A 12,336-nucleotide genomic window follows, 5' to 3' on the forward strand; every position below is an offset into this window, starting at 1 on the left:
TGGAAGAAGAATTGAATTATGGTGTTGGTGAAGAATATTGAATATACCATGGACTGCCAAAAGAATGAACAAATCTGTCTTGGAAGAAGCATAGCCAGAATGCTCCTTAGAAGCCGATGGAGAGATTTCGTCTCACATACTTTGGACGTGTGATCAGGAGGGACCAGTTCCTGGAGAAGGGCATCATACTTAGTAAAGTAGAGGTTCAGTGAAAAAGAGGAAGACCCTCAACGAGATGGATGGACACAGTGACTGCAACAATGGGCTCAAGCATAACAACGATGGTGAGGATGGCGCAGGACTGAGCAGTGTTTCTTTCTGTTGCACCTGGGGTCCCTGTGAGTTGGAACCAACCTGAAGGCACCAAACAACAACAACAACACTTGCCAAAGCAGGGCGGAGGCTGAGGGCCAGAGTGAGGCATGCCTGAGAGCACAGCTGGTAACAGGCCATCCAGATTGAAGAACTGTATCCTGGGCATTTCTGAACCTGACTTGTGAAGCCTTGCATGTTGCTATGTTGCTGGACAGGTTTCAGAGAAGTTTCCAGACTAAGACAGACTAGAAAGAAAGGCCTCGTGATCTGCTTTTGAAAATCAGCCAGTGAAAACGCTGTGGTTCACAATGGCCCGGTCCACAACTAATCATGGGGATGGCTCAGGACTGGGAAGTATTTTGTTTTGTTGTGCATGGGGTTGCCGTGAGCCAGAGGCTTATTCAACAGCTGCTAGCAACAACAACAAAAACAACAATTTAGTAGATCAGGAATTCTGCGTTTCTAAGAAGCTTCCTGGTGATGTCGATGCCACTAGTTGTTGGACCATATTCTGAGCAGCAAGGGTGCAGCGATGTGGAGGATTTCCACTAGAAGGGCATCCATGTGACTTTAGCCCCACTGGCTGCTAAGGTCACCTCCTTCTGTTGAGTGGGTTCTTTCTGGACATCCATCTTCAAATGAGAAATCAGCATGGTGGATATGAATCAGAGCAAGAGTAACTGGCTGTTTTTGAGGGATGTTTTGGTCCAGCTATGAGGGGAGTCTACTGAAGTATCCTTCTTTTCTCTGGGTCAGTTTCTGGGTCAGAACCAGACTGAGTCAGGAAGCTGAGTTGCAAGCCTGTAGAGCTGCACTGGGCACCATGCACATTTCTTTCCCCGCTGGATGCCTCTTTTCTTGCTTAGTGATCACCAAACTTCCATGACAGGCTCCTGTTCCCAGATGCTCAGAGGCTGGGTGGTTGACCATGCTTCCTGCCTCCATGAAATGAGTTATTGGGTGTGAGCTACCTTGTCAACCTCAAGGGACATCCACAAGAGGCAGGATTATTGAGGGTTGGTAGCACATGGTGGGTTTGGGTCCTCTGAGAGGCAGATGCCAAGACCAGATTATGTGTGCAAGAGATTTCTTTGAGGAAATGCCTATAAAGGATAAAATGGAGGGGAGTAGAAGTAGGCAGGGAGAGCCTTCAGACAGGTCTGACACTTGCATGAAGAGAGTGGGAAGGAAGGATTGGGTAGGAAGAGCTTTAGACTGCAGCACAGTTCTGAGAAAATCTTAATCAGGCAGATTTGGGTGAGGGGGTTCTCAGGCAAAGGATGAGAAGGGTCCCATACCAGCCAGGAGTAGGTTGGCACTAGTACCCCTGCCATGTTCACCATTGCTGGAGTAGCCTGGATTTTCCCTGCGTGAACACAATGTGGATCCAAAGCGGTGACAGCTGGGTTGTCAGTCAAGTACACGCCCCACAGCAGGTTGTCTTGAAGGAGAGCATGTTTCCGTGGCCACCATAGTTTTTTACCATTTACCAGTGGTCTGGCCATGAACAATTACTCAATCTCCTGAGCCTCTGTTCCCTCATCTGTAAAGTGGGAATGACAGCATCTATTTTCCATGACTGTGGTGAGAATTAAATGAAATGACATTAGTTACTGTTATTATTAGCATTATTTTAGGCAGCATGAGACTTAGAAAATGAAAAAGCTCAGGTTTCAACCCATTCTTGCCAGCTTTGTGATCTTGGTCAGTTGCTATACAGTGCTTAGAACAGTGCCTGGCATGTAGGAAGGACTGTGTAGTGTTAGCTAATGTCATTATTTCTAAAGAGTAGTGTTGAATCAATTACTTCTGGGAAATGCCAGACTCTAGAATGGTAGTAGAGTCCAACGGCAGTGGATGGTCTGAATGGTTAATGTGCTCAGCTATTAACTGAAAGGTTGGAAGTTCAAGTCCACTCAGAGGTGCCTTGAAAGAAAGGCCTGGTGATCTACTTCTGAAAAATCAGCTGCTGAAAACTCTTTGAAGCACAATTCTATTCTTCTCTGACACACATGGGGTCACCATGAGTTGGAGTTGAGTCGATAGCAACTGGTACTAGTAGAATGACAGGCAAGAACTCCTGCAAGATCTCAATTTTGTTATTGCAGGCTCTGTCCCCACTACACACACACATACACACACACCTAAGTTCTAGGCTCATTGGACCACTCACAGCAACCCTGAAAATGTCATATTGTAGTAATACGGTATTATCCACTGTCTATCAAATGCTTATTGTGTGTCTGACACTGTGTAAAGGTTTGCATATATAATGTCATATAATTCCTATTCCATTAATGAGGAAACTGAGGCCCAAGGGTGTGAAATGACTTGTCCAATCTAATAAGTGACTTGTCCACTGAGTAAATCACTTGTAATTCAAACCTATTCAGTTCAATTCAGTTCCAAATTAATTGCACATGCTACAGCACTTCTTCCCTGACCCTAAGCACCTGGAGCTAGGTCAGGTCTCATAAGCTAAGGGGCACAGTTCTCAAAATTGCCAAGTCTGCCTAAGACCTCAGATGCCAGCCGCAGGATTGGAGTACCCAAGACACCATCACTTCTAATCTGCTGGCTACAAATTTGGGGTTCCCTATACCCCCCTCAGGATAAGAGCCTTAAGCTCCAGGGTCCCCAGAGCCTCCTCACTTCTGACCTTCTGGCACCCACTACTCCTTCAGGTTTGATAATTTGCTAGAACAACTCATGGAACTCATGGAAAGCACTATACTTATGATTACAGTTTTGTTACAGCAAAAAAGACACAAAGGGCGGGATCTGGGAGAGCTCGCAAGAAGCAGCTTCCATATCTCAAAAAGGGATGTGCTACCCTCCCACATGCACTGATGTTTTTCACCAACCGGGAAGCCCATGGAGCTTCCGTTTCCAGAGCCATTACTGGGGCCTTGTTATTTAGTCACGACTGATTGAATCAGCCTCCCTGCCCTGGGGTTGGCTGATATCATTTGGTGTGTCTTTCTGAACTGGCCATCTCCCACCCAAGAGGCACTCATTAGCATAAACCCTCAGATGTGGTCTGGAGTTCTATGGAAGATACTTCAATTACTGGGGAAATTTCAAGGTTTTAGAAGTTATCTTTCGGGAACCAAGGACAAAGACCAAATTCTTTGGGTGAGTTTAGTACTTTACCCCACATCCACCTGTGGACTTCAGTTTGTGGAAAGTTCTCCCTTCTTCCCTATCTCTCTTCCATTTCTACCTTCCAAAACACTAGCTTCTTTTAAAGGTCCAGCTCCATTGCCACCTCTCCAGGTAGTCTTCCCTGATCTTTACCTTTGATACTGATAATCTCGCCCTTAGCACCCGGGACTTCTGTCTGTGGTACCTAACCCCATAGGCCTTGGGTTGTAATAATTGATCTGAGTGTCAGATGTCCTCGTCAGATTGTGACCAGTTCCAGGGAAGGGATAATGTCTTATCCATCTTTGCAGCCATCGTTCAGCCTGGGACTCTGAGCAGGATAACAATACTTATAAATCCCTTCATTCATGCCTTGACCTTCACAGATGATGAACTTTCTGGGTTAGCTTCAGCGTTTAATACACTGGTCCTTGGTCATACCACACATCTCTTTAGTCCTAGTTTGAGATCTGAAAATGATGTGTGACACATAGTAGGTGCTCAAAAAATAGTGGTTTATTCTTAGCATTTTCTATCTAACTGTAAGAGCCATCAAGAGGTTAAGCAGATTCTCCTGGTGTTTTTTGCAGTTCTCAATGTGGGAAGGTCAGAAAGGGAAGAAAATCTCTCCAGTGGGCAAGTGCTTGGTCCCTCTTCTTCTTCTTTTTTTTTTTTTTTTTGTGTGTGTTTAGTTGAAAGTTTACAGAGCAAATTAGTTTCTCATTCAAAAATTTATACACAAATTGTTTCATGACATTGGTTGCAATCCCTGCAATGTATCAATACTCTCCCCCTTTCCACGCCAGCTTCCTCGTTTCCATTCATCCAGTTTTCCTATCCCTTCCTGCCTTCTCGAGGGAGAAAGACGTGGCAGTCTGCTTCCGTAAAGATTTACAGCCTTGGAAACCCTATGGGGCAGTTCTACTCTGTCTTATAGGGTTGCTATGAATCAGAATTGACTCGACAGTAGTGGGCTTTCCTGTCTTCTTGTCTTTGCTTTTAAGGAGCCCTGGTGGTGCAGTGGTTAAAGCGATCGACTGCTAACTGAAAGGTCGGCATTTCCAAACCATCAGTGGCTCCATGGGAGAAAGATGTGGCAGTCTGCTTCCACAGAGGTTTACAGCCTCAGAAACCCTATGGGGTTGCTGTGAGTCGAAATCGACTCAATGGCAGTGGGTTTGTTTTTGCTCTGGGGCAGGTGCTGCCCATTTGGTCTCCTATACTTGATTGATCTAAGAAGCACATTCCTCATGTGTGTTATTGTTTGCTTTATAGGCTTGCCAAAAAAAAAAAAAAATCTTTGGCTGAAAGGTGAGTTTCAGGAGTGGCTTTAGTTCTGAGTTAGAAGTGTATCCGGGGGCCACAGTCTCAGGGTTTCCTCCAGTCTCTATCAGACGAGTAAGTCTGGTCTTTTTTGTGAATTTGAATTTTTTTCTACATTTTTCTCACAATCTGTCTGGGACCTTCTGTTGTGATCCCTATCAGAGTGGTCAGTCATGGTAGCCAGGCTTCATCTAGTTCTTCTCGGCTCAGGCTGGTGGAGGCCGTGGTATGCGGTCCATTAGTCCTTTGGACTAATATTTTCCTTGTGTCTTTGGTTTTCTTCATTCTCCTTTGCTCTGGACGGAATGGGACCAACAGGTGTATCTTAGGTGTCCTCTCACAAGCTTTTGAGATCCCAGACGCTACTCACCAAAGTAGGATGTAGAACATTTTCCTTATGAAGTATGTTATGCCAATTGATCTAGATGTCTCCTGAGACCATGGTCCCCAGCCCTCAGCCCCAGCTACTTGTTCCCCCAAGGTGTTTGGACGTATCTAGGAAGCTTCTATGATGGTGCCCCCTTTGTGCTCTATTATATATATGAATATAATTGCTGTACAAATATGTTTGTCGAACTATCCACAGCCTAACCTATATACGTATGTGGGTATACTCCTAAAGGGCCTCCTTCCCCTATTCAGCATACGTGTTTGCCTGTGTGTCTACTTGTAAGTTATTACTTGTTTTTACTGTTGTTGTAGGGCTGTATATGCTGTAGTATTTACTGTGGTTGCCTCTTTTTTTTTCCTTGCGTTCCTCTAAGGGTCTTCTTTGCCTTGGTCAAATTGTATTGACTTCCTCCATATTGTGTATTGTCTTTCCCTTCACCAAAGTTAACACTGTCTACTATTTAGTTAGTGATTTCCCTTTCCCACCCCTTCTCTCCCTTGTAACCATCAAAGATTTCTTTCATTCTGTGTGTAAACCTTTTTAAAAAATTTTTATTTTATTTTATTGTGCTTTAGGTGAAAGTTTACAGAGCAAATTAGTTTCTCATTCAAAAATTTATACACAAATTGTTTCATGACATTTGTTGCAATCTCAGTGTGTAAATCTTCTCTTGCGTTTTTGTAATAGTGGTCTCATACAATATTTGTCCTTTTATGATTAACTTATTTCACTCAGCATAATGCCCTCCAAATTCATACATGTTGTGAAACATTTTGCGAATTTATCATTGTTCTTTAACGTTTTATAGTATTCCATTGTATTACCATAATTTGTTTATCCACTCATCTACAGATGGGAACTTAGGTTGTTTCCATCTTTTGCTATTATGAATAATGCTGCGATGAACATGGGTGTGCATATGTCTATTTGTGAGACACCTCTTATTTCTCTAGGATATATTCCTAAGAATGGAATTGCTGGATCATATGATATTTCTATTTCTAGCTTTTTAAGGAAGTGTCATATTGTTTTCCAAAATGGTTGTACCATTTTACATTCCCACCAGCCGTGTATGAAAGCTCCAATCTCCCCACAACCTCACCAGCGTTTATCGCTTTCTGAATTTTTGATCAGTGCCATTCTTGCTGGGGTGAGATAGTATCTCATCGTAGTTTTAATTTGCGTCTCTCCAATGGCTGATGATTGCAAGCATCTTTTCATGTATTTGCTGGCCACCTGAATGTCCTCTTCGGTGAAATGTCTTTTCATGTCCTTTGCCCATTTTGTGATTGGGTTGCTTGTCTTTTTATTGTTGAAGTTTTCTATATATTTTAGAGATTAAACCTTTATCAGATACATCATTGCCAAAGATTTTTCCCTGGTCTGTAGGTTCTCTTTTTACTCTCTTGGAACAGTCTTTTGATGAGCATAAGTATTTAATTTTTAGGAGGTTCCAGTTATCTAGTTTATCTTCTGGTGTCTGTGCATTTTTAGTTATGCTTGATATTCTCTATTTACGCCATAAATTAGGGCTCCTAGCATTGTTCCTATATTTTCTTTCATGAATTTTATAGTTTTAAGTTTTACTTTTAGGTCTTTGATCCATTTTGAGTTAGTTTTTGTGTATAGGGTGAGCTTTGGATACTGTTTCATTTTTCTGCAAATGGATATCCAGTTTTACCAGCATCATTGGTTGAAGAGACTCTTTCCCATTTAATGGACTTCGACACTTTGTCGAAGGTGGGTGGATTTATTTCTGGGTTCTCGGTTCTATTCCATTGGTCTGTGTGTCTGTCATTGTAACACTACCAGACTGTTTTGCCTACTGTAGCTATATAGTAGGTTCATGAGACTGGGTAGTGTGAGGCCTCCTACATTGCTTTTCTTTTTCAGTAGTGTTTTACTTATCTGGGATCTCTTTTCTTTTCGTATAAAATTGGTGATTAGTTTTTCCATCTCATTAAAGAATGTTGTTGGAATTTGGATCAAGATTTCTTTGTATCTATAGATTGCTTGGAAACCCTGGTGGTGTGGTGGTTAAGAGCTACAGCTGCTAACCAAAAGGTGCTCCTTGGAAACCCTATGGGGCAGCTCTGCTCTGTCCTATAGGGTTGCTATGAGTAGGAATCGACTCGATGGCAATAGTTTTTTTTTTTTTTTTATAGATGGCTTTGAGTAGTGTTGACATTTTCACGATGTTAAGTCTTCCTATCCATGAGCATGATATGTTTTTCCGTTTATGAAGGTCTCTTTTGGTTTCTTGCAGTAGCGTTTCGTAGTTTTCTTCGTATGTCTTTTATATCCCTAGTTAGGTTTATTTCTAAGTATTTTGTCTTTTGGGGGCTATTATAACAGGTATTTCCTTTTTGGAGTTCTCTTTGTTAGTGTAGAGGAATCCGACTGATTTTTGTATGTTGATCTTGTACCCTGCCACTTTGCTGAATCCTATTTGTTCCAGTAGCTTTCTTGTGGATTCTCTGGGATTTTCTATGTATAGGATCACGTTGTCTTCGACTAGGGATAGTTTTACTTCTTCCTTACCAATTTGGATGCTCTTTATTTCCCCTTCTTGTTTTATTGCTCTAGCTAAGACTTCCAATACAATGTCGAATAAGAGTGGTGATAAAGGGCTTCCTTGTCTGGTTCCCATTCTCAGGGGGAATTCTTTCAGTCTCTCTCCATTGAGAAAAATGTTGACTGTTTGTTTTGTGTATATGCCCTTAATTATGTTGAGAAATTTCCCTTCTATTCCTATTTTGGTGAGAGTTTTTATTAGGAATAGGTGTGGGACTTTATCAAATGCCTTTTCTACATTGATTGAAATGATCATGTGATTATTTTCCTTTGTTTTATTTATGTGGTGGATTCGTTGATTGATTTTCTGATGTTTAACCATCCTTGCATACATGGTATGAATCGCACTTGGTCATTGTCTTAGTTATCTAGTGCTGCTATAATAGAAATACCACGAGTGGATGGCTTTAACAAAGAGAAGTTTGTTCTATCACAGTCCAATAGGCTACAAGTCCAAATTCAGGGCATCAGCTCCAGGGGAACACTTTCTCTGTCGGCTCTGGAGGAAGGTCTACGTCATCAATCTTCCCTTGGTCTGGGAGCTTCTCTGTGCAGGAACCTCAGGTCCAAAGGATGGGCTCTGCTCCCAGTACTGCTTTCTTGGTGGTATGAGGTTCCCCACTCTGTTTGCTTCCCTTTCCTTTTATCTCTTGAGAGATAAAAGGTGGTGTGGGCCACACCCCAGGGAAACTCCCTTTCAGTTGGATCAGGGGTGTGACCTGGGTAAGGGTGGTGTTACAATCACACCCTAATCCTCTTTAACATAAAATTACAATCACAAAATGGAGGCCAACCACACAATTCTGGGAATCATGGCCCAGCCAAATCGATCCACACATTTTTCGGGGGACATAATTCAATCCATGACAGTAATGATCTATTATTTTTTGATATGTTGTTGGATTCTATTGGCTAGAATTCTGTTGAGAATTTTTGTGTCAATGTTCATGAGGGATATTGGTCTATAATTTTATTTTTTAGTGGTATCTTTGCCTGTTTGGCTTCATAAGATGAATTTGGGAGTATCCCTTCCTTTTTGATGTTCTAGAATAATTTGAGTAGTATTGGTGTCAACTCTTCTCTGAATGTTTGGTAGAATTCTCCAGTGAACTCATCCGGGTCAGGGCTTTTTTTTTTTTTTTTTTTTTAATGACCCTTCAGTTTCTTCTTTTGTTAATGGGTCTGTTTAGATTTTCTACCTCAGTTTGTGTTAATTTAGGTAGGTAATGTGTTTCTAGGAATTTGTCCATTTCCTCTAGATTTTCAAATTTCTTAGAGTATAATTTTTCATAGTATTCTGATACAACCCTTTTTATTTCAGTTGGCGCCTCTTCTTAAAAGGACTACTGAGCCTGTCATACAGATAGAGGAAGCTCAGAGATATGACAACCACTGTCCAAAGTTATGCAGCCTGTCTTGCCTCCTGGACTGAACCTCTAGGATCTCAAAGACCCTGTCTGGGGGCAAGGAAAGATCTTCCTTCCTGAGGGGCAGGGCCATTGTTCCTTATAGGAAATAGAGCTTTTGTAGATAGAATTGGTCTCCTGCTGGGAGGATAGGGCTGGGTTTTCCCCGCTCCTACCTCCAGATAGTCACTTGAGTAAAAGCACTTTTCACAAGTTACGCACACACTGTCATTTATTTACTTGGTTCTTATCTCTCTCCCCAATAAGGTCAGGTTGTTCTGCGATTGTTTAGCTCACAGTTCTATACACAGCACCCAGAGCAGAGCCTGGCTCTCTGTAGGAACCACATAAAGTTTGTTGAATAAATGAACAAATGAATGAATCTAGAAGCTAGAGCTCTTACAGTTCCACTGTACTGCAAAATTCTCAGCTGCAGAAGCTTGCATCCATCTCTCCACTTTGAAATTTTTCTCTTGCTCCTCTTCTCAACCCTGGACACATTATTTCTCTTGACATGTTAATACCATCTATCAAGTATAGACCCACTGAGAGTAAGTCCCCTCCTGCTACATTATTTGTGAGAACAAATTAGTCCCCCACCTCTATCCCATAAAGAGTCCCTGGGTGGTACAAACAGTTAAGAGTTACACTATTAACCTAAAGTTGGTGGTTTGAACCCACCCAGATGTGAACTCATCCAGCCTTGAAAACCCTACAGAGCACAGTTCTACTCTGCAACACATGTCACCATGAGTCAGAATCAACTCGATGGCAAACTGGTTTGGTTTTTTTTGGTTCTTCTCCCACAACGGTGGATTTGACCTGGTAATTCGTCCAGCCTCTTCCCACTCTACCTTTCGCCCTGATCAGATACTGTGTAAGTTTTGCAGGCTTGGAGTTTAAGTGGCTCCTTCTGGTGGCTTTGCATATCTCTCCCCTTTAAGACTAATTAAGTGATAAATGTGTGTTTAGATGTGGGAAATATAAATTTTCTTGACTTTCCAGAAATGTGAGAGCCCTCCTTGACTCCTCAGAGTCTCATCTCCCACATTCAATTAATCGCAAATTATATTATCTAAATATTTCTTAAGCAGCCCTGGTGGTGCAAAGGTTAAGCACTTGGCTCCGTGGGAGAAAGACCTAGAGATCTGCTCCCGTAAAAGATTACAGCCTAGAAAATCCCATGAGACAGTTCTACTCTGTTACATAGTGTCACTACGAGTCAAAATTGACTAGACGGCATCTAACAACAACAATTTCTTAAATGAAGCCACTTCTTTCATGTCTGTGGCTACCAGCTTAGTTGGCCATCACCTTCAGTCTCCTTGTACCCACCCTTTAATCTTTTTCTGCAGCCAGAGATGTTCTTTAAAAAATGCAATTTGAATCAAGGCAGTGCCCTGCTTAAAATCTTCAGCTCTGCCCTCCGATCTCAGGATAAAGTCCAAAGTGTTTCAAGTCTTCCAAGAGCTGGCTGTCTTTTCTGCCTCCCACAACACCAGTCTTTCTTGCTCCCGTGTTCCAGCAATACTCCCCCACTCAGGGTCTTCACTTAAGTAACTCCACTCTTTTCTCAGCACACATGCAACTTGATAATAATAATTAACATTTACACAAGTGATTTATGTCTATCAGCTTATTCTCATGAGAACTCCATCAAGTGAATACTTTTATTAGTATACTTACAGATTAGGAATCTGAGGGTCAGAGAGGCCAACTAGCTTGCTCAATGTCACACAGGTAGTGAGTTCCCCTCCCCCAGCCCTGACAATAAGCTTCATGAGGGCAAGGACTATTTCTCTTTTGCTCGCCAACACCTAGCATTCATTCATTTAACATATATTTATTGAAACACTTAGTATGTGCCACGCTAGGCATTGTTCTAGGTCCCTGCTCTCTTGAAGCTTGTATACACTGGATGAAAGACAGACACTAAACAGGTAAACACATACATAAACAATGCCATTTCACTTAGTAACAAGAGCCTTATAAGGAGCCCTGGTAGCACAATGGTTAAGCACTTGGCTGCAAACCAAAAGGTTGTTGGCTCGAACCTACCAGCAGCTTCATGGGAGAAAAGACTTGCTCCCGTGGAGATTAGTACAGCCTAGGAAACCCTATGGGGCGGTTCTACTTCGTCATAGAGGGTTGCTATGAGTCTGAATCCACTCGAAGGTACACAACAACAACCAATAAGAGCCTTAATGAGCTCTGGTAGCACAACGGTTAAGCACTCGGCGGCTAGCCAGAAGATTGGTGGTTTGAACCCACCCAACACTCAGTCACACGGGGTCACTGTGAGTTGAAAATCAACTCAATGGCACCTTACTAACAACAATAAAAGCCTCGAAGACAGGAAGACAGGAAGACAGGATAGCGTGATAGATACAGTGGCAGGCTACTATAGACTGGGTGGTCTGGGAAGGCTTCACTAAGGAGGTTACCTATCTACAGAAGGAGCGCTTCATAAATGTTTCTTGATTTAATACACTAACTAGAATATAGACTCCATGAGGGAGAGAGGGACTCCCACTGCCCTGACTCCCATGGTATCCCCCAGCACCCATCTCTGCCATTGGCATAGAGTAGGCCACGATTAACTATTTCTTTGAATAAATGAATATATAAACACATATGTTTCTTCATTTATTTGCTTACATCAGTTTACATTCATCTTACATATTCTTGACTTACATTTTCAGTTCGAGAGTGTGCACCTATTGATACCTGTTTTTGGTTGCCAAAATGATGGGGAAATGAGTTCCTGGTACTTATGGAGGAAGGGTTGCTATATACAGTAGAGCCTGCAAAAGCTGGAACCTGTGTAAGGCAGACACCGGTCACAGAAGGAAAACACAAATATTTTGCACTAATAGAGAGCAATAGAAAAGTGGTGAGACTGCACCCTGTCAAAGGTGGAAAACTTGTGAGACTCGTAGAAACAAGGCAGTCCCATCGAGTTCTGGATCTCACAGGTTTCACTGTAGCTTGCAATGCATGGGGACAGTCCCACATGATGCAGAACTGTCCCATATCCCACGACTTCTAAATGACCTACCAGACCCTCATGCAGATGAAAAATCTTTTTATAGTTATCCAAGCCTAGATGCTAACTCCCTTTTACATAGAAACAAAGTATCTTTGCATCCTTAAATGTAAACTAAATTTTCAGGCCTGCCACTA

Source organism: Trichechus manatus, unplaced genomic scaffold, assembly GCF_000243295.1.
Source record: "Trichechus manatus latirostris isolate Lorelei unplaced genomic scaffold, TriManLat1.0 scaffold00015, whole genome shotgun sequence".
Lineage (NCBI taxonomy): Eukaryota > Metazoa > Chordata > Mammalia > Sirenia > Trichechidae > Trichechus > Trichechus manatus.